The sequence below is a fragment of the Panulirus ornatus genome, chromosome 4 (assembly GCF_036320965.1).
Source record: "Panulirus ornatus isolate Po-2019 chromosome 4, ASM3632096v1, whole genome shotgun sequence".
In the NCBI taxonomy this organism is placed as follows: Eukaryota; Metazoa; Arthropoda; class Malacostraca; order Decapoda; family Palinuridae; genus Panulirus; species Panulirus ornatus.
The window spans coordinates 9548396-9571823 of record NC_092227.1 but is presented as its reverse complement, the minus strand read 5'-3'; the positions used below and the strand labels follow the sequence as shown (position 1 = coordinate 9571823).

At 44.7% G+C, this 23428-nt stretch overlaps 1 protein-coding gene across 2 annotated transcripts in view; it reads left to right on the top strand.

The window, feature by feature from the left end:
* Nucleotides 1-6347: 6347 nt before the first annotated feature.
* LOC139765664 (uncharacterized) overlaps nt 6348-23428 on the top strand; it is a 137924-nt gene continuing 120843 nt past the window's right edge. The window contains exon 1 of one of the 2 annotated variants that reach the window (XM_071693386.1): nt 6348-6548. The gene's annotated coding sequence lies outside the window, so the exon portion shown is untranslated. The remainder of the gene's footprint in view (nt 6549-23428) is intronic. The other variant, XM_071693376.1, reaches the window with a different exon arrangement.

Sequence of the window (23428 nt, the reverse complement as noted above, 5' to 3'; positions counted from 1 at the left end):
TTGGTTCAACACGTACATGATCAGTTCAACACCCACCTGATTGGTTCAACTCGCACATGATTCTATTATGTAGACCTACATCCTTACTTTAAGCGATTGATTTACCTACAAAGACGGTTAATCACGTACAGATGCTACCATAGATGAACTGATGCTATAAATGAAGAAAATAGGAGTGATGTTGAACATCAGATGAAGGAGGATTGAACTCTGCAATTCTGTTTCCACGGCAGGTGCGTATCTCATCCTTAAAAACCAGTTTAGAATCTTTTTATAGATTTCTCATTCCCTGCATCCATTAACTATCTAAATACTTCTTGATTTCTTATATTTCCCTTTTACCCTAATTCCATCAAGGTACGATACACGAAGTGCGTATAGTAATGGTCGCTAAGGTCAGTCAGTATATATACGTAGGCATACAGAACCCACCGTACGTGTCTTCCATATCTGACGTACCTTCCTGTATATCTCACTTCGCAATAGCTGTCTTAAACGACGGCTTCATGCATGGTGTAAAGCTTCGCCGAGGAGGAGGTTCTTTTTTTTTGCCACTCCCGGTGCACGGTCAGTTCTCTTCTGCTTTCTAGTCACAGGCAGTACCTGCAGGTTGACGAGGCGCCTCTCCGAGCAGGCCGACAGTCGTATACCACGTCTACAAGAGCAACAGACAGCATCACTACACACACACACACACACACACACACAGATTGTCACATTATATATATATATATATATATATATATATATATATATATATATATATATATATATATATATATATATATATTCCTATGAGTACTTGGGGAAAATGAAGCACGATAAGTTCCCAAGTGCACTTTCGTGTAATAATCACATCATCAGGGGAGACACAAGAGAGGAATACAACAGTCAGTTGATATACAACGAAGAGACGTAGCTAGGACGCCATTTGGTAAACATGCGATTGTCCAAGACAGACAACAAGTGTATCATAAACTTATTATTTTCAAATTTTATCAACAATAAAGTTATCCAATTTGTATAGACCATCACGAAATATTAAGATTATAATTCTTTGTGTATTCAATAATAGAAAATTCAATGACATTTCTCGTGGTAATGGAGTTAGAGTTAATAATTGAGGTGGCATTACTCCAGTCAATACGATGATCATAGTTTTTAACATGATTAAACAAGGCATTTGATTCTAGTCCCGTTCTTATACTATGTTTATGTTGCTTAAGTCTGACAGGAAGATCCTTCCCAGTCTGCCCAACATAAAGCTTATCACAATTTCTACATGGCACTTTATAGATGCACCCAGGAGAATTTTCTAGTGAATTCCTGATAAATGTAGTATAAGAACGGGACAAGAATCAAATGCCTTGTTTAATCAGGTTAAAAACTTTTGCCTACTTCACTTTGTTTTGCTTGTCAACTCTGCCGATTTGTTCAATTTCGTTTTCTTTCTTTTTCTTTCGTAAAATGAACTGCCTGGTAACATTAGTCGTTAAGTGAAATGCCTAAATATAGGAGCCATCTCAGAATAATAACAAGTTTTCATTTATTTAATTAAACGCCTAAATTAAGACGTTGCAGGTGATTATATATATATATATATATATATATATATATATATATATATATATATATATATATAGATAGATAGATAGATAGATAGATAGATAGATAGATAGATTCTATGGAGCCCTTGTACAGGCTTTATACATAGATACAAGACACACGAACGTACGGGACTTGTGTGACGCACAGGTGTGTGTGTGTGTGTGTCTGTATTGGGGGAGGGGCGGGAGTTTTAGGGCATACAGGTGTGGGAGCGAACACTTGTCGTACAGGGCGGTAGAGGTCTCAGGGCAGTAGCAAAGCCTCACTCTACCATAACCCCTCCACCCCCTGTAATAACCTTACAATCTACCATAACCCCTCTCCTGTACTATGCCCCAGCATTGTGCATTTGCCTCATCACCCCACCTTAACCACCTTCACCCAGAGTAACCTCCCCACCCTCCCTATCTTTAATACCCCCCAACCCCCTTATAAACTCCCCCAACACAGTACCATATTCTCCATCACCCTACCCCGACCTCCTCTCACTCGTGCCATAACCTCACCATTCTTCTATAACTTCACACCTCATCATTACCATCTTTAATGGAAATCGTCCACAGCGCCATAACTTCATCTCATGTCAACAACACAGTCCTCATAACCTCACCGTGACTCTCTTATCCCACAATCTAATCACAACTCAGATCTAGCCACCATAAGCTCCCTGTCGCATCTGATAATAACTTCTCCCACCCCTTGCCCACCACTCCTATTACTCTCTTACCTCAGCATAACTGCTACCTTATCCCACCATAATTTCCTCAAACCCCCCCCCCCCCCAAGCGCAACTGCCTCACACCAACATTACCACCCCACTCTCTCGTCATGATTCCACCCCATTGTCAACTTGGCTTAAAAAAAGTTCTCCAGGGGACGTCTGTGGTCACTGAGTAGTGGTCTGTGGCTCCTGGTGTTTTGTTTAGTAGGCGTACACACCAATGCTGGCCTCTCTGTGCCTCCAGGTGCAGAATAACTCTCTGGCCCGTGAGCGACTTCGCCATCTGTGTCTTCCACATTACCTCGGCTTGGATAGTCAAGTGAGTCCTCCTTCGTCTGCCACGTCAGGAGTGATCATAGCGATGGGTAAGGCAGAGACATTGTTAAATGAATAAGATTGGTTGATGTAGCAAGGGTTTCTTTCCGAAGAGAACGTGTCTCTACTGTTCTGGCCAGGGAGGTGGTGGGTTCTGGCCAGGAGGTGGGTTGTTCTGGCCAGTGAGGTAGAGGGAGGAGGGTTGTTCTGGCTAGAGAGGAGGAGGGAGGTGGGTTGTTCTGGCCAGAGAGGTGGAGGGAGGTGGGTTGTTCTGGCCACGGAGGTGGGCTGTTCTGGCAAGAGAGGTGGAAGGAGGTGGGTTGTTCTGGCTAGGGAGGTAGAAGGAGGTGGGTTGTTCTGGCCAGAGAGGTGGAGGGAGGTGGGTTGTTATGGCCAGGGAGGTGGGCTGTTCTGGTAAGAGAGGTGGAGCGAGGTGTGTTGTTCGGGCCAGAGAGGTGGAAGGAGGTGGGTTGTTCTGGCTAGGAAGGTGGACAGTCGACGCTCATACGTTGAAGTTTCACATGGAATTTTCATGAGACAAACTTTGACACAGTGTGTTGAGAACTGAAGAAAAGTTATATACAGATGGATTTGTATGTAACATTTATGTATCTGGAGAAGGCATATCATAGGGTTGATAGAGATGCTTTATGGAAGGTCTTAAGAGTATATGGTGTGGGAGGTAAGTTGCTAGAAGCAGTGAAAAGTTTTTACTAAGGATGTAAGGCATGTGTACGAGTAGGAAGAGGGGAGAGTGATTGGTTCCCAGTGAATGTCTATTCGTAGCAGGGGTGTGTGATGTCTCCATGGTTGTTTAATTTGTATATGGATGAGGTGGTTAGGGAGGTAAATGCAAGAGTTTTGGTGAGAGAGGCGAGTATGCAGTCTGTTCTGGATGAGAGGGCTTGGAAAGTGAGTCAGTTGATATTCGCCGATGATACAGCTCGGGTGGCTGATTCAGGTGAGAAACTGTAGAGGCTGGTGACTGAGTTTGTAAAAGTGTTTGAACGGAGAAAGTTGAGAGTAAATGTGAATAAGAGTAAGGTAATTAGCTTCAGTAGGTTTGAGGGACAAGTTAATTGGGATGTAAGTTTGAATGGAGAAAAATTGGAGGAAGTGAAGTGTTTTAGATATCTGGGAGTGGACTTAGCAACGTATGGAACCATGGAAGGGGAGTGTCACAGCTCAGTATCATTTCTAACCTGCACAACACCCACCTTTCTCATGCCACATGCCATCACTGCTTCCCTAAATACATCCCGTTCCTCACCCACTCCCCTCACGTCATTTGTTCTCACCTTTTGCCATACCACACTCAGTCTCTTTTGGTACTTCCTCACACAAGTTTCCTTTCCAAGTTCACTTACTCTCACCACTTTCTTCTCTCCAACATTTTCTTTTTGTGGAAGAGATCCTGCGGCTACAACCCCCAGGATTCATATAGCAAATATAACAAGAGAAGGAAACCATGCGAAATAGTGCACACAGACCAATCACCGGTTGCCTAGCAACCACAAACACTCAACACCACAGGAAAACATGGACCCTCCTAATTAGGTCCCACCTCAACATCCTCGGCACTCATTTCTTCGCATCTGAGCTAAACCCCTGCCTCCCAAACCACTTTATAACTAACCACCCACCTCTCAGTAGAATTATAAAGTTTTGCCTTTGCCTCACTCTTCATTAACCTCTACTCGCAGATGTCATCTCCCCTAATAGGTATAACAAGGACAAAACACTAACACGCTGAAGTGACCGGACTAGGACAAAACAACCGACCTCACAACTCAGTCTTAACCTCCAGCCCACAAAACATATACCGATCAGAAACCACACTCCTTAGACACACACAGGTCACACTATACCGCTTTACGCTCTGGATGTCACCCATCGCCACAACGCTACGAACACCGTTTCAGCTGACCCCCAAGATCCTTCATGCCCACAGTGCAACTGCCATGACGAAGACACCGAGCACTTAGTACTCAGTTGTCCTGAACTCTTTTGCACAAAGATGAACTCACATCACAACACTTTTAGACCTGTGGTCTCAACCAGTGGACGTGGCCAGCTTCCTGAGTGCTGCACGAGCCTCAAAATGATATAGGGGACTCCTCTTGCGTCAGGAAGTAATTTTTTTCTTTTAGAGAGAGAGAGAGAGAGAGAGACAGAGAGACAACGCATTCACGACCACTTACGACGAGATTTTAATAAAGGCCCGGGCTAACGCGTAACGCTAACCGTAGAGAAATGGAGTCAGGAAGAGCGAGTCGTGCCGAGTTCCGCGTTGTCAGATGTTACGTGTGAGCTGGGGAGATTGTATGCCGGGAACCCACGTGTGGGAGATACGAGATACAGAAAGGAAAGACAGCTACCTGGGCCAAAGGAAGGAATGACTCTTGTGGGTGGGGTGGTTGACAGCAACCTGCTACAGAGAGAGAGAGAGAGAGAGAGAGAGAGAGAGAGAGAGAGACCCACGACGTGTGGGAGATACGAGATACTGAAAGAAAAGGCAGCTACCTGGGCCAAAGGAATGACTCTTGTGGGTGGGTGGTTGACAGTAACCTGCTACCGAGAGAGAGAGAGAGAGAGAGAGAGAGAGAGAGAGAGAGAGAGAGAGAGAGAGAGAGAGAGAGAGGACGACTATACTCAGCTTGTAACATTGCTTTCTACCAGTCGAGGATATCCTAATCCTTTCTGTTCAGTCATTGGAACTTTATCGAGTGCACACAACTGTGTAGTGTGCAACGCTACCATTATTCCCTTGTTCACTCGTTGTATTTGTGGAGATATTCGTATGTATCGTTGTGAAATACTTCCTCGCCATGCAAACTTATATATATTAACTGTCACTGGTAAAACCAGAGATCTTGAAAAGTGAAGGATGTTACAGGCCACGAAAAGGTTCATTTCGCATCACATGCAGCAGTATTTCCTCTGTTTCTTTCGGTACATTCATATATTTTTCCAACTCCGGCATTACCTCTCTCTCTCTCTCTCTCTCTCTCTCTCTCTCTCTCTCTCTCTCTCTCTCTCTCTCTCTCTCTCTCTCAGGAAACAACCAGAAGCAAAATATAATTATATATATATATATATATATATATATATATATATATATATATATATATATATATATATATTATATTTTGCTTCTGGTTGTTTCCTGAGAGAGAGAGAGAGAGAGAGAGAGGTAATGCCGGAGTTGGAAAAATATATGAATGTACCGACAGAAACAGAGGAAATATTGCTGCATGTGATGCGAAATGAACCTTTTCGTGGCCTGTAACATCCTTCACTTTTCAAGATCTCTGGTTTTACCAGTGACAGTTAATGGGTTTGAATACAAATAGCTACCTTATGATCCCGCAAGTACTCAGTAGGTTTACATCTCGCTTGATCTTGTGACAATATTTTGGCGGATTGGGATGATAATTGCCCGAACTTGAAAAAAAAAAAAAATAGCTAACGAAATAAAATGCGTCGAGATGCAGTGAAATCAATGGACACTGGCCACGCACATGATGACAGAGTTGCCATATGCTTAATTTTTACCCCCCGGACCAGAGCTCTTTTCTTTTTTTCTTCTTCAACAACTTTAGTACATTTAATACCATACGTTCTTGTTATTTTTCGTCCTTAACTGTTTTTTCTCCAGGTAGTCGTAGACACTGTCATCGCGAGAGAGATAGGAGTATTGTGATGTAGTCACGCCGGGTGGATCTCACGCCAGCAGTGGCGGCGGCGCCTCATTTATATATGAAGTCTGTGTACGGTCGGGACGACTAGCTAGTCTGTCTCCTTACCGTCAGAGGACAAGTGTCTGTTCGTCTGTGTGCTCAGACCAGCAACAGTTGGTTCTGCCCGATTTCCGTCGGGTGTTCGAGGAAGTCTCCTGTACCAGGTAAGCTCTCCTGTGTTTCGACGTTGGTGTGAATGGGTAGGAAGTACATTGCGCCGAGACTAGAGACTTTTGAAAAGTCGTGACACGTCAGTCGTATAGTATAGACTACGCTTGAAGGTTTCCCCCAAGTGTAAATGATTAATTGAGGGTGAATATGAAGTGTAGAAAGTGGGGATGCTTGAAGGCACTTGTTGAAAAATTATTTTTACTCTTCTAGTTCCCGTCTGTCTCCGGTTACGTAATTGTTCATTGTTGGGCTTTTTTTTTATTTTTTTTTTCATTTCTTCCTCCCTTCTCACTCTCAATCTTTTCTTAACTTGATTTTGTTTTGTTTCTTGTGATCTCTGTAATCGCTAATACCTCACATGCTTCACCTCTCTGTTGCAACTGAAGAACTGCAGATAGGTCGCTAGCGTTTTTAATCCTTGTTGGTGATGGTTTCCTCTTTGATTGAGAGAACTGCTCAATGTCCACATCATCGAATCGATCACAGACCTTGAGAGGGGCTACCGTGCCTACCATTGTCCTGTCTCGTACATTATTCAGTCCTGAAGGTGTTTGTCCTTTCCCTGTAGCTTCTCTTCCTTACTGACCTGTATTACTTCTCCTGACTTAACGTAACTGGTGGTGCGAACTTTTTAAGTTTTTGATATATGCCTTGGATGTTCGTGCCCGTTATGTATGTATGAAAATCTCCCAACGCTCATACAGGCAGTTTGGACATGAACCAGTACTCGGTGCTTCTTTACAATACCCTAATTTGTGATCTGATGTCTTCGGTCATCACTACTCTCCAGTTGATCGTGTTGAATTCCCTTAACAAGGCACTTAAGGTATGCGATCCGTGCTCGAACCTGTTTAGATATCTCCGTGGATTCTCGTCCTTCGGTGTGCTTATGACACGTGTCATACTGTAAGTCTAGCATCACAGGAAGCTGTGCACTAAGGTAGGAGGGTGAAAAGGGGGAGAGGGGAGGTTAGGAAGGGGGCCGAGGGATGCATGTCCCGTCGGATAAGGTCGGGGCAGTGTTACCGAACCAGACGCGCGATAGGATACACTCGCCTGTAAAGTGTATGCATACAGAATGTTAGGATACATTAGAGGTGAGCGAATGTGGCCTTGCCTCGTGTGTTCCCAGCGATAACTCGCTAACACGGGAAATAGCGATTAGGTATTAAGAAAGAAACATGTTTATTATACACATAATATACTGGCATTGGTAACTGTACCAGAGTCTGAGTATATTCAAGGCCAGGGTATATCTAACCTACAGTATACTCAGCGACAGTGGGAGTTTTATCTTATATGACGCAAGGCATAATAGGTCAGGTCAAAGCAAAATTTTGGACATTATATAATATCCTCAGGAACATCACCATCTCTGAAATGATCCCAAGGTTTTTGGTGATTCACGCTCTAGAACCTGCCACGACTGATTTAAATGCACACCGTGATGTTCAAGCGAGTGTCTGTCAGGTGTTTCAAAGAACCTTGACGTTTGGATATTGCTCTCGTTACATGAACGTTTGAATACCGGTCTCGTTACATGAACGTTTGAATACCGGTCTCGTTACATGAACGTTTGAATACCGGTCTCGTTGCATTAACGTTTGAATACCGGTCTTGCTACATTAACGTTTGAATACCAGTCTCGCTACATTAACGTTTGAATACCGGTCTCGTTGCATTAACGTTTGAATACCGGTCTTGCTACATTAACGTTTGAATACCGGTCTCGCTACATTAACGTTTGAATACCAGTCTCGCTACATTAACGTTTGAATACCGGTCTCGCTACATTAACGTTTGAATACCGGTCTCGCTACATTAACGTTTGAATACCGGTCTCGCTACATTAACGTTTGAATACCGGTCTCGCTACATTAACGTTTGAATACCGGTCTCGCTACATTAACGTTTGAATACCAGTCTCGCTACATTAACGTTTGAATACCGGTCTCGCTACATTCTTCTGGACCTTTCCCATCAGCTCTGTGTGACTCCTCAGTTGTGGAGAGCAACTTTGGCAGCACATTCCATCTTAGGTCGAATAGTCGTCGTATGAGCGAGTGGCTGGGAATGCGTGCGTAATATCACCATATTTACGTATATGAGTTAATGGTGGTGTCGCCAGAGATGAGGGTTAGGTGAAGTGAGGTTGGTGGACTTCTATACCGCGTGTATACCGAACATGAGTTACGATCCTCTATTTGTCGAGATGGTTTGGGTGTGGGTTCGCTGTGACGATGTTTTTAGCTGGAGTATTTGGGAAATAGATACAAGGAGGAATAGAATTTTCACCAGTGAGTGGGGAGCAATTACACGTTCGTGATTGAAAGTATATGGGAGTAAATAATGAGTATATGGATATTTAGGAAGAAACTGAAGCTGAGATTGAAATGACGCAAGGGCGAAGAATTAGAGGTTTCAGTGAAAGTCTTTACGAATGTAGAAACGAGTGCGATAAGTCTTCACACGATAAGGTTCTTGTTATGATTATTTTTGTACGGATGTAAATCCTTACGTTTGCGCAAGTCCAGATTGGTTATGAAGCAAGATAAGAGCAGTGACGATGAGCAAATTGCGCAGTTTAGTTTGATTTGGGAGAATTGGTAAAGAATGTAGATGACAGAAAAAAATGTGGTTATGACGAAATCGTATGAGAGACGCAGGGATGAGAAAACCTTTTGAGAGATGTTGTAGCCATGTAGTTCATGTGGCAGAGGAGGGATTGATGAAGGTATTTGGTGGTGTAGATAGATGATGGTACAAGGAGAGGTAGACCAGAAGAGAGATAAGAAGGTGTAGTGATTAAAATGCCTTATGACTATGAGAGGTACCTGAGATGATGATGGAGAAGAAGGAATACATACAGCCACACTGACCACTGGGTCTTTTCGAGGTTGTTTTTTTGATGGCGGAGGAGACCAGAAACTCGTAGTTTAGTGCTGTGTGAGTAGAAAGACATTCAGGTATTGATTGACAGTAGAGGCGTTTCGTGTTTGAAGATTGTGTGAGTAGACATTTTACTCTCAAATGACAAATCAATATAGGGGAGAAAGAATACTTCCCACGTATTCCCTGCGTGTCGTAGAAGGCGACTAAAAGGGGAGGGAGCGGGGGGCTGGAAATCCTCCCCTCTCAATTTTTTTTAATTTTCCAAAAGAAGGAACAGAGAAGGGGGCCAGGTAAGGATATTCCCTCAGTGGCCCAGTTCTCTGTTCTTAACGCTACCTCGCTAACGCGGGAAATGGCGAAGTTTGAAAAAAAAAAAAAAAAAAAATATATATATATATATATATATATATATATATATATATATATATATGAAAATAATGGTATGTTACCACTTTTAGATTGCATGATCCATAGACAGGAAACAAGTTTTAGTTTAGCATATACAGAAAACCCACCAGTGTATGTGCTCATATATCCATTATTACTCATCTCAACATGACAGAGTTGAATTAGCATCATTTCAATCTATGTTCCTTAGGGCATTACGTATTTGCAGTCCAGAGTTTATTGATGATGAGTTTGAGAAGATATATTCTATTGGATCTAAGTTAAAGTACCCTAGATCTTTCATTGATAAATTCCTTAAGTCAGCAAAGAAATCATTTTATAGAGTCGAGCCCAAACCTCCCATTGACACCAAGAATCTTTTAGTTCTCCCTTTTGATAATAATTTCACTTTGCTTCCCATGTTGCTTAAATCTTTAATGAAAATGTTGCCTTTAGCAACAATAATGATATAAAGAAAATCTTAATCAAGAATTCACCAGAAAATTCTCTTGAATGCATCTATAAAGTGCCTTGTGGAAACTGTGATGAATTTTATGTTGGTCAGACTGGTAAGGATCTTTCTGTTAGACTTAAGCAACATAAATATAGTATAAGAACGGGACAAGAATCAAATGCCTTGTTTAATCACGTTAAAAATTATGATCATTGTATTGACTGGAGTAACGCCATCTCAGTTATTAACTCTATGACCAAGAGAGATGTCATTGAATCTTCTATTATTAAATACAAAGAATTATAATCTTAATATTAGTGATGGTCTATACAAATTAGATAACTTTATTGTTGATAAAATTTGTAAAATGATAAGTTTATGAACGCTCGTTGTATGTTTTGGACAATCACATGTTTACCAAATGGCGTCCTAGCTTCGTCTCTTCGATGTATATCAACTGACTGTTATATTTCTCTCTTGTGTCTCCCATGATAATGTGATTATTACACGAAATTGCACTTGGGAACTTATCGTGTTTCATTTTCCCCGTATATACATATATAAAAAAATATATATATATACACAAAAGAGGTTCTATTAGTGTTGGAGCCTGTGTCTTACTTCAACACAGTGATCATATGCTGACTGTGAACTGAGAAATAGCGTGAACCTAACATACCCCTTGTAGATGAGTCAGGAGTTAAGGATGAATTGAAAAATTGTGTTCATGTCCCTCCCTGACCTGTTCTCTGATCTTGGCCAATCCTGGGCAGCTATCTTCTCCATGAAGCCCATACACCTTAGTTCTTCTTCGCGTTTTCTCGCCAGCCGAACGATTCTGTGTACGTATCTCTTTGTCTCCTGAAATTTGGGGTAGAAGGTAAGGGAAGCCAGTCTGTGGAGAACTTCTTGAACGTCTTCCTCTCTCGGATGTACACTCGGCCGCAGGAGTTCACGAGCACGTAGCTGGTATGTCGACTGAGCTGGTAACACTGTAGTGGGGGAGGAGGCGATGGGGGTGTGTGGTAGTAAGGGTACGTGGCACATAATAGGGTGACGTGGACTGTTAACTGTCAGATGCAAATGGTGGTTAACACGTATTTTTTTTTTTTTTATGTTGAAGGTTCCAGTCACGGACGAAAGTCCAGGCCTTAATAGAAATATATAGAGAATGATGAAAAGGGCAAGGAAGAGACAAGGGAAAATGTATACAAATTTTGGAGGAAGTGAAAGACCTGTCTTTTAGAATGTGCCAGGTCACAGGTATTGGGAAAGACATGAGAAGGAAGAGAGTGTTCCAAGGCCTCGAGGATTTAGGGAAAGAAGCAGGTATCAAATCGGCCTTCCAGCATATATACGTGCATCTAGATATGCATTATATGCATGCGTGCATTCGAATATATATTTTTGCACATGTGTTTGAAGGATTACGTTTTGCTTACTGTGTTAGAATATTTTTTGCCTTGTTTGTTACGGAAAGAGTGCGTTTGATACTCTTGTTCCCTGTGTGTATTTGTATGTCTGTGTGTGTGTGTGTGTGTGTGTGTGTGTGTGTGTGTGTGTGTGTGTGTGTGTGTGTGTTTTATGGGGAGAGAGTTATACACTCATGTTGCCCCGTCTCTTAATCTTGTGTACATGTACCATGTCATTACTCCTGTGTATGTATACACCCCCATCTTCCCCTTCAGCCTAAGCCAGGTACCCATTTACTGACCAGCCCCGAGCTGGAAGATGAACACCTGGGGGTTGGGAGAGCAGTGAGTCCCGCTCCCATGATTCGAACCCTCCTCCTTACTAACTCATGTGTAGTTACTTATTTGTTCTGTACAGGGAGGGAGTTTTACACTCGTAGGACCCTCAACTCTTGACCACTATATACAACCATAAACTTTTAAAATTCCTATATATATATATATATATATATATATATATATATATATATATATATATATATATATATATATATATAATATATATATATATATGCTGTCTTCATTCGTTATATATTCGCTCACTGCATTCTGTTCATCCACAGCTATTATGAAAACACTTTTTTTCACATCTCAACAAGTTTCTTGCTTAGTTTTTTTTTTCCACATCTCAACAAGTTTCTTTCTTAGTTTCCATGTTACGTCGCCTGGTTGTCCTAGCCCAGCATCTCTGAAGGCGCTGTTTACATACAGCCTGCGTGTCATCATCAGTCTTGTTCAACAACTTAGAGGTTTGTTGTTATTAGGTCACCCCTCACCTTTCTCTCTTCCGAAGTGGGCAGATTCATGGCCTCTATAGCCTTTCCTTGTAACTCACCTGTCTCATGATTCCGGTACCATCTTTGTCGCTCGCCCTCATCTGGACCTTCTCTTATTTAGCTCTCTTTGTGCATCGTTCGGCGCTGTGGCCAAACCTGAGCAGCATGACTTTAGCCTCAAGTAGGATGTGTACAGCTTAACACCTGTCTTGATGCGTGACCTTCATTGTCGTGTTGATATTGGCCACCAGACCTTTGACGTCTCTGCTGTCCTTCCTGGTTGACATACGTCGACGGTTGCTCAAGGGACTTGCGTCGACTCCCAAGTCGTTATCATACGGAGATTCCTGCGTGTGTGTGTGTGTGTGTGTGTGTGTGTGTGTGTGTGTGTGCATTGGAATGAAGACATGGTACATGTGTACGAGGTTAAGAGATAACAAGGCAGCGCGATTGTAATTCTCTCCTACAGGTTCCCAGCCCAACACCTTCACCTTAAGCTCTCTTATGATTCATTAACAAAGTGCTATTAGAACGTCGCAATTCCGTAATATCGCACTTGTGTATTTTCAAGCGGACTGTCTGCCTACGTTCCAGGAATCGATGGTTTGTAGTTATTATTATTATTGTTGTTGTCGTGTGAGCGGAATTGCGTGGTAATGTTATTGGTTACACTGACCGGGCCACAGTGCAAGGAGGCTTCGCCGTATGAATGCTTCGCCACATGAGGACTCACCACAAAGAGGCTTCACCACATGAGGTTTCACCACCACAAGGAAGCCTCACCACATGGAGGCTTCACCACAAAGAGGCTTCACCACATGAGGTTTCACCACAAGGAGGCCTCACCACATGGAGGCCTCACCACAAAGAGGCTTCACCACATGAAGGTTCACCACATGGAGGCCTCACCACCACAAGGAGGCTTCACCACACCGAGGCTTCACCACGAAGTCCTCACCGCCGCCAATAAAGAACCCATCATGTCATCACTGGTCATCGCGTGTATCATCATTGCCCTGACGGTCCAGCCTCCTGGCGTGTCTCCCCCCCACCTCACCACCACCTCGGTGGGAACGGTGGCTGAAGGGCTTGAGCAAGTGTTAGCCGGAGCCTCACGTCGGTTGGCCCAGGACCTCCCAACCGAACCGCACGGGAGGGGGACATACATGGCTCACCTCACTGACCCACTGGTCTTACACCAGTCCTCCCCAGCGTCAGGGGCCGTGATTGGGGTGTCCTACTCCACCTCGAGGAACGACACTGCGACGGCAGACACGGGGTGATGGTGGTACTCGATACGTCACCCCGCAACTGGAGGCGATAAAAAGAGCGATTGAAAATGACGACGCATGTCCTTGTGTCGGTGGAATGTACCCGACGTTGTTATCCGCGTTCGGTCGTTCTCTGCTTTGCTTGTTTGTGCCGGCCGTTTGACCCATCGATCTGGTGGTGGTGGAACGTTCCTCCTCTTCCTCCTCCTCCTCCCCCGTAGCTGGCGTCTAGGCCCCTACCTGTCACCGGGACGACAACGTGGTTCTCGAGTCAGCTGCTCTTATGAGGTCAGAGAACGGGTGTGTGTGTGTGTGTGGTGGACCGACCTCACGGACGGGACCTGCCGGGAAAGTCAAAATATGGCCATCAACCACGACAGTAGCCAGGTGGAGGGCTTCGAGTCTCTCTCTCTCTCTCTCTCTCTCTCTCTCTCTCTCTCTCTCTCTCTCTCTCTCTCTCTCTCTCTCTCTCTCTCTCTCTCTCTCTCTGGATCCATCGTTGGAGGACAACCTCTGGACGTGGTTTCCTCTCAGTCGTGTGTTTCCTCAGCTGAGAAGACCTCACAAGGCCCTCACAGCCATATTCCATCTTGGGTCGGTCGTCCATTTTGTCGTGTGTATATATACATATGTGTGTCGTGAGGTCAACTGGCTCACCACGTATAATTTTGAGGTGTATTGGAGCGTGATTGCAATTTGTGATTATTGTTTATGTGTTAAGTGGAGAGTTTTTAAACTCGTGTTGCCCCGTCTCTTTACTATGTGTATATATATATATATATATATATATATATATATATATATATATATATATATATATATATATATATATATGAGAGATGTTTTTTACTCACACACACACACACACGCCTTTGTCAGGTGTCTTTTTCATCGACCAGCCCCAAGGGGAGGATGACGAACAGCTGGGTGAACTGTGGACCGGCTTCCGCGACCAGGACTCGACCCTATGCAGGTATTATCCCAGGCGGCCCCCAATGGTCTGTAGCACTGACCGCTACAGCACGGAGGTCCGTGTGTGTGTGTGTGTGTGTGTGTCAGTCAACAGGGCAAAAGAGGGTTGACGGCAGGTGGCGGGGCGTGTGTGGTGGTGGTGGTGTGGCGGGGGCCCACCTATTATCAACCCATAGGAGGAGCTACCTCCGAGTCAGGCTGCAGAGAGCCACATGAAGGGGAGGGAGGAGTGAAGTCTCCCCTCTCCCACATCCTCCCCATATGACCTTTCACCCCGGGTTGAGAGGGGAGATGATTCCATAAGGCAAACCGTGTCTGCATATATATATATATATATATATATATATATATATATATATATATATATATATATATATATATATATATATTCATATATGTATTCAACCTCCCCCCCCCCCCCCAAGCTGGAAGGAGGAGTTCTTGGAGTAGCTTCATACCTGAACAGCCAGCGCTTCGCCTCATTTACGATACGACGCAAGAACCTGTCTAACCAAAGGTTACGTCGCTGTCGGATCCTTGAACGCCAGTGTGTCCAGCCTGGGCCGAGTGTGTGTGTGTAGGCGTCGTTTAAGATGGCCCGGGGACCCCGACCATCTCTCCCGTGGCTTTTAGTTGGCACAAGTGGCGCTACAATAAGATGGTGGGGTTGGTGACGCAACGTGTTGTCATCTAGAAAGAGACCTTATTTTATATAGGATGGGTAGAGGTGGAGGGAAAAGCAGGGGGTTAGGGAGGTAGGTGAGGGGGGCGGGGGGGTTAAAGGGTTGCTGGGAAGGATTGGGGTTTTAAGAGAGGAGAGATAACATGAAGCGCAAGATGTTTGTGCAGTGTTGAAGATGTGTGGTGTACGTGTACTGAATTGTGCAATACTGCATTGTGCAAGGCGTCTGTTGTATTTCTGGTGCCTTATTTATATGCCTCGAGTACAAGGGGTATGTGTGTGTGTGTGTGTCTGTGTGTGTGTGCCTTGAAATAAAAAGGGAAGCTAAAAGATATTCGTCAGACAGCGAGGATATAGATGACGATAGTGTTGAACTTAAGAGCTGTAGAGGAGGAAGTGCGTTCCATGTGTGTGTTTTGGTTAGGTTCGTGGTTTGTGTGTTGGTTGGTCTCGTAGTTGCTGCCGTGTTTGCCGGGGGAGGCGGGGTGGTTCCCTCTACCATATCACCCAGCTGGGTGTGTGGGTCACGCCGGCAGATGTGGTTCCTCTCACCATTTTCAGTGTGTGGATGTTTTCGTGATTGCACGCCCTTAGTGTCGACGTTGGGGTACTCCGTAGCACGGGAGAGGGGTGATGTAGGGGAATAGGTTGGGGTGGGGAGAGAGGAGTAGTTCAGTCCGGGGAGGCTGAGTGGGTGGGGAGAGAGGAGTAGTTCAGTCCGGGGAGGCTGAGTGGTTGGGGAAAGAGGAGTAGGTCAGTCCGGGGAGGCTGAGTGGGTGGGGAGAGAGGAGTAGTTCAGTCCGGGGAGGCTGAGTGGGTGGGGAGAGAGGAGTAGTTCAGTCCGGGGAGGCTGAGTGGGTGGGGAGAGAGGAGTAGTTTAGTCCGGGGAGGCTGAGTGGGTGGGGAGAGAGGAGTAGTTCAGTCCGGGGAGGCTGAGTGGGTGGGGAGAGAGGAGTAGGTCAGTCCGGGGAGGCTGAGTGGGTGGGGAGAGAGGAGTAGGTCAGTCCGGGGAGGCTGAATGGGTGGGGAGAGAGGAGTTGGTCAGTCCGGGGAGGCTGAGTGGGTGGGGAGAGAGAGGAGTAGTTCAGTCCGGGGTGGCTGAGTGGTTGGGGAGAGAGGAGTAGGTCAGTCCGGGGAGGCTGAGTGCGTGGGGAGAGAGGAGTAGTTCAGTCCGGGGTGGCTGAGTGGGTGGGGAGAGAGGAGTAGCTCAGTCCGGGGTGGCTAAGTGGATGGGGAGAGAGGAGTAGCTCAGTATGGGAAGGCTAGGTGGGTGGGGAATGGGGAGTAGCTTTCAGTATGGGAAGGTTAGGTGGCTGAGAAGTGGGGAGTAGTTCAGTCCGGGGAGGCTGAGTGGGTAAGGACTGGGGAGTTGTTCAGTCTGGGGGAGTGATGACGGCCGTGACGTAACGTCGTCTCTTGAGAAGCCCCGGAAGCCATCTGTAAAAAGATCTCATCAGGGACGTTGTACATCCGTCTGTGCTGTTCTGTTCATACCATCCACTGGTGTTACCGGACTCCGCCTGCTAGAGGTTACAACCGAGGATGTGAAAGGTCGCCCTTTTGAGCGAGGCTGTATCATTAGGAGTACAGACAGTCTCGTTAAAGAACTTCTCTTTCTCCATCGGAGTCCACCATTTCCCTGGAGCTGGTGGCAGGGCAGCCTTGCAGCTGCAGGAGCTCCTGGAAGATGGTCCTGGAGCTGCGGTAGCTCCTGGAAGATGGTCCTAGAGCTGCGATAGCTCCTGGAAGATGGTCCTAGAGCTGCGATAGCCCCTGGACAGTGGTCTCGGAGTTGCGATAGCTCCTGGAAGATGGTTCTAGAGCTGCGATAGCTCCTGGAAAGTGGTCCTGGAGCTGTGATAGCTCCTGGAAGATGGTCTTGGAGCTGCGATAGCTCCTGGAAAGTGGTCTTGGAGCTGCGATAGCTCCTGGAAAGTGGTCTTGGAGCTGCGATAGCTCCTGGAAAATGGTACTGGAGCTGCGATAGCTCCTGGAAGATGGTCCTAGAGCTGCGATAGCTCCTGGACAGTGGTTCTGGAGCTGCGATAGCTCCTGGAAAGTGGTCCTGGAGCTGCGGTAGCTCCTGGAAAGTGGTCCTGGAGCTTTTATAAACAGATGAATTAAACTGTGAGGCCTTCATGATGGCAGTGTAGTTATCCAATATTCCGCAGCGGTTTTAGTGTTGTGTTCCTACGCGTTTTACGTTTACACAATCTTCCTGGTGCCATGATTGTACATCTATTTTTCATATTCCTTTTTGAACTTAATGTTATGATTTGTGGCTTTGGACGCCAAACCTCTGAGTTCTGCCATGTTCTGGGGCTATGGTGTCCACCTAGCTGGGGGTCTGATATGTTTTGGGGCTTTGATATCCACGCAGCTATGTCTGCTATGTTCTGGGGTTATGATACCCACCTAGCTATAAGTCTGCTATGTTCTGGGGTTATGGTGTCCACCCAGCTATAAGTCTGCTATGCTCTGGGGTTATGGTGTCCACCCAGCTATAAGTCTGCTATGTTCTGGGGTTATGGTGTCCACCCAGCTTTGGGCCTGTCATTCACATTTACAACGCGTGATATCGCGTTGGAATCGACGTAATCCATTTTACCGATATGTGTCTAGGTTCGAACCCTGTACCATATGGCTGGTATACCAATCACATGGTGCCGGATTCGATCCTGGGCACATATTGGCGTAATGGTTTTACAGAGGAGGTCTATCTGGTGAAGTGTGGTGCTGTTTGGGAGGGGGGTTCGTATTGTTGTGGCTGTATTTGGGTCCTTGGCATCCCTGCTCATGTTCCTAAGTGATGAGGGAGGAGGAGGGAGGGAGAGGAGAAAGTGTGTAATCTGACTGTACGCTGCCTTATGGTTGAAGTGTGTGGCATCTGTGGCGGCATTGTCATGCGTTGCCTCGTGAACCTCTTGGTAGCCAGTTGTATGCAGGGAGGCCGCTTGTTCATGCTCTGCACCAGGCCTTTGTTAATGTTCTCCTCCTCCCTCCCTCTATGCTGCAGTGCCTCCCTCTGATATGTAGCTACTGCCTCCGCTGGAGCGATTGTATTGGTCGACACTCCGGCTGTCATAATGATCACGTTCGTGGAGGTAGTTGTGCCTGTCCTCCGAACGTCATCTTGATGTAGACTGCAGTAAGGTCGCGGTGATGCGTGTGATCTGATGTTAAGTAGTAACCACGGGGGAAAGTGGAACACGATAAGTCCCAAGTGCATTTTTTTGTGGTTACATCATCGCGGAGGTACAAAAATGAGTTATAAGACTCAGAACTAGTACAATATATATATATATATATATATATATATATATATATATATATATATATATATATATATATATATAAATAAAATTGAAATTATATATACATTATGTATATATAATTATATATATATGATATACATATTATATATATATATATATATATATATATATATATATATATATATATATATATATATATATATATATATATAATTGAAAAATGTGTGGAAGTCGAGAGCATTGTCTCGGAAAGCAAAAATGGGAATGTTTGAAGGAATAGTGGTTCCAACAATGTTGTATGGTTGCGAGGCGTGGGCTATGGATAGAGTTGTGCGGAGGAGGGTGGATGTGCTGGAAATGAGATGTTTGAGGACAATATGTGGTGTGAGGTGGTTTGATCGAGTAAGTAATAATAGGGTAAGAGAGATGTGTGGAAATAAAAAGAGTGTGGTTGAGAAAGCAGAGGAGGGTGTTTTGAAATGGTTTGGGCACATGGAGAGAATGAGTGAGGAAAGATTGACCAAGAGGATATATGTGTCAGAGATAGAGGGAACGAGGAGAAGTGGGAGACCAAATTGGAGGTGGAAAGATGGAGTGAAAAAGATTTTGAGTGATCGGGGCCTGAACATGCAGGAGGGTGAAAGGCGTGCAAGGAATAGAGTGAATTGAAACGATGTGGTATACCGGGGTCGACGTGCTGTCAATGGATTGAACCAGGGCATGTGAAGCGCCTGGGGTAAACCATGGAAAGTTGTGTGGGGCCTGGATGTGGAAAGGGAGCTGTGGTTTCGGTGCATTATTACATGACAGCTAGAGACTGAGTGTGAACGAATGGGGCCTTTGTTGTCTTTTCGTAGCGCTACCACGCACACATGAGGGGGGAGGGGGTTGTAATTCCATGTGTGGCGGGGTGGCCATGGGAATGAATAAAGGCAGACAGTATGCATTATGTACATGTGTATATATGTATATGTCTGTGTGTGTATATATATATATATATATATATATGTATACGTTGAGATGTATAGGTATATTTTTTTGCGTGTGTGGACGTGTATGTATATACATGTGTATGTGGGTGGGTTGGGCCATTCTTTCGTCTGTTTCCTTGCGCTACCTCGCCAACGCGGGAGACAGCGACAAAGCAAAATGAATAAATAATAATAAATATATAAACACAGGGAAACGGGAAACAGGAAGTGTTAAGCGATTTCGTATATTACATTGACAAGACTTATCCTTGACAAGGTAATACACGAAAGCGCCAGACAGTTTGCATTCTCCACAGATGTAGACTTCAGGATCTTTTAAAAGATAGTGAAACATATGAAAGAGTAACATCCAATTCTCTTAGTAATAAAGGAAAGTCCTCCAACTCTGGACTCAACCAGGTAATGTTTAATAAACATCAGGACATTTTAAAGTCAGTAAGGAGGGTTTAATCCCTTATATATGGTCACTAAAACTGACAATTATCTCCTCAATTAATTCTTCTGGTTATGATTATCCAAATGGTTGGGGAAACACGTTCAAGGAAGAATCTCTCCATCGCATGTGAGAAACAGCTTAGATTTTGTAAACACGCCTTGAAAACAAGGTTTGGGACATTGATTTGCATGAACAAAAACTCATTACTTTTGATGTGCATTCCCAGTTCACCAAAGTCCTCATTGAAGAAACCATCGCTTCCTTATGGAGGAAATTACCCGATTTCTCTCTCAACCCCTACCCGTAAAAAAGTTTCACTGACTTGATAGAATTTTGTGTTTCCAATACTTTTCTCCAAGATAGTGATTTTTTCTCTATCTTTTTTTCAGACAAAATTTTTATCTAGTAATGGAATTACCCCTTGGATCCTATTCTCAGTAACTTATTCATGGAATCTTTTTAGTCTGAGATCCTCATTTCTATCAGTAACCCTCCAGAGTAAAAAAAAAAAACTTGGCTTGGATACGTTGATGATGTGTGGCCCTTATGGCCATCTTCCCAAGACTGTGATGTTATATTTTACTGAATTAAACAACATCCAACCCAACTCTCAAATTCAAAATTGAGCTGGGGAACAAGAAGGCAAATTGCCGTTTCTTGATGTGATTCTAACTAAGGGGGATCTGATATACCTATGGTGTAAGATCTGATTACTTATCCTTTTGAGATCTGCCGGGAAGCCTACCAACACTGAAAACTGTATTCATTGTTTTCAATCCCATGTTCATTCTGTGGAAATGTCTGTCGTAGTAATGTCCATGTTTTTGAAGACCATTGCTGACGTATGGGCTCCACAAGTCTAGGAGATGAATGTAACCCTGTAAGATGAACTTTTTGGGCATATACTTCATCCCAAGTGGTTTGTGAACAAGGCTTATAGGAAAGCCAGGAAGAAGTTTATTACATCCGGAAACAACATTGTAGAAAAGGACTCCCAACTTAGCTAATGTAAAACGTGAACTAAGAAAAGCTAATGTAAAACGTGAACTAAGAAAAGCTAATGTAAAACGTGAACTAAGAAAAGCTAATGTAAAACGTGAACTAAGAAACAGTTCCTTTCATGTTGCCATCCCGTATGACCACACTATTAGTAAGATCTTAAGTAAAATAGGAGAAATTATCAGAAAATTGGGAGTTTTTTTCTTGACGCTGTTAAGGCATGTGAAGACGTACATGTTGGCCAGACGGATAAAACAGAAACCGAGAGATGCCATTGGCACAGACATTCAGGACGCAGGGGGGCGACCACAGTCATGCTGTTGCTAAACATTGGCAAGAGAAGAAAAGAAAAAATTAAATCACCCTATGGACCCTTAACAACCCAGTCACATTGTACCCCTCATTATGCTAGCCGTGATGTCATTGAATCTGTCTTAATTGCCAAAGTTAATAACTTAAAAATCCTAATCCCCGGGTAACTATATAGCATATCCCATTAATTAACCAAATCATTAGGAAAGAATGATCCAAGACAAGATGAATGAGAAGTATAGGCGAACACGCATCTCCTTACCCAGGCCAACCCTCAACCAACCCACACACAACCCCTCCCTCCTCCTCCTCCTCCTCCTCCTCCTCCTCCTCCTCCTCCTCTTCCTCTAACCATAGGGCACCCCTCACCTCACTTTCCCTCTAACGGCCAGGACAGTTTCCTACTTCGGCATGGCGGTAAGAGTGTGTGTGTACTGCAAACCTGTGTGATGGTGTTGGGACTTGAATATATATATATATATATATATATATATATATATATATTATTATTATTATTATTATTATTATTATTATTTTGCTTTGTCGCTGTCTCCCGCGTTTGCGAGGTAGCGCAAGGAAACAGACGAAAGAAATGGCCCAACCCACCCCCATACACATGTATATACATACACGTCCACACACGCAAATATACATACCTATACATCTCAATGTACACATATATATATACACACACAGACATATACATATATACACATGTACATAATTCATACGGTCTGCCTTTATTTATTGTTTACACTTGATGAAGTGGATTTCCTCCGTGAAACACGCTGTCTATTGTGAAGTTTCCGTAGATTATTATTTGAACTTCTTTCTACTAAAGAGCGATTTACCCTTCCTATCATTATTAATCACAGACGCCAAACACCAGGGAAAGAAAACGGCGACTGGCGGGGGGGAGCCTGAAGTAAACCCGTGAGACATTATGACCCCCACAGCACTAGCGGTCAGACTACTTCCCCCTTCTTCCCATGTACACGGGTCAGTCACCACTCACCACTGACTGTCTTACCCCCTCGTACACGCACAGGTGGCTCACCACTGACTGCCTTGCCTTCCACGTACACACAGATGGCTTACCACTGACTGTCTTGCCCCCTTGTACACATAGGTGGCTTACCACTGACTGCCTTGTCCCCACGTACACACAAGGGGCTCTCCACTGACTGCCTTCCCTATGTACACAGGTGGCTTGCTTACCACCGACTGTCTTCCACCCACTTTACAGGTGGCTCACCACTGACTGCCTTCCCCCTACGTACACACAGGTTGCTCACCACTGACTGCCTTCCTCTTACGTACACACAGGTGGCTCACCACTGACTGCCTTCCCCTTACGTACACACAGGTGGCTCACCACTGACTGCCTTCCCCCCTACGTACACACAGGTTGCTCACCACTGACTGCCTTCCTCTTACGTACACACAGGTGGCTCACCACTGACTGCCTTCCCCTTACGTACACACAGGTGGCTCACCACTGACTGCCTTCCCCCCTACGTACACACAGGTTGCTCACCACTGACTGCCTTCCTCTTACGTACACACAGGTGGCTCACCACTGACTGCCTTCCCCTTACGTACACACAGGTTGCTCACCACTGACTGCCTTCCCCTTACGTACACACAGGTGGCTCACCACTGACTGCCTTCCCCCATACGTACACACAGGTGGCTCACCACTGACTGCCTTCCCCTTACGTACACACAGGTGGCTCACCACTGACTGCCTTCCCCCCTACGTACACACAGGTGGCTCACCACTGACTGCCTTCCCCCTTACGTACACACAGGTGGGTCACCACAGACTGCCTTCCCCCCTACGTACACACAGGTGGCTCACCACTGACTGCCTTCCCCCCTACGTACACACAGGTTGCTCACCACTGACTACCTTCCCCCTACGTACACACAGGTGGCTCATCACTGACTGCC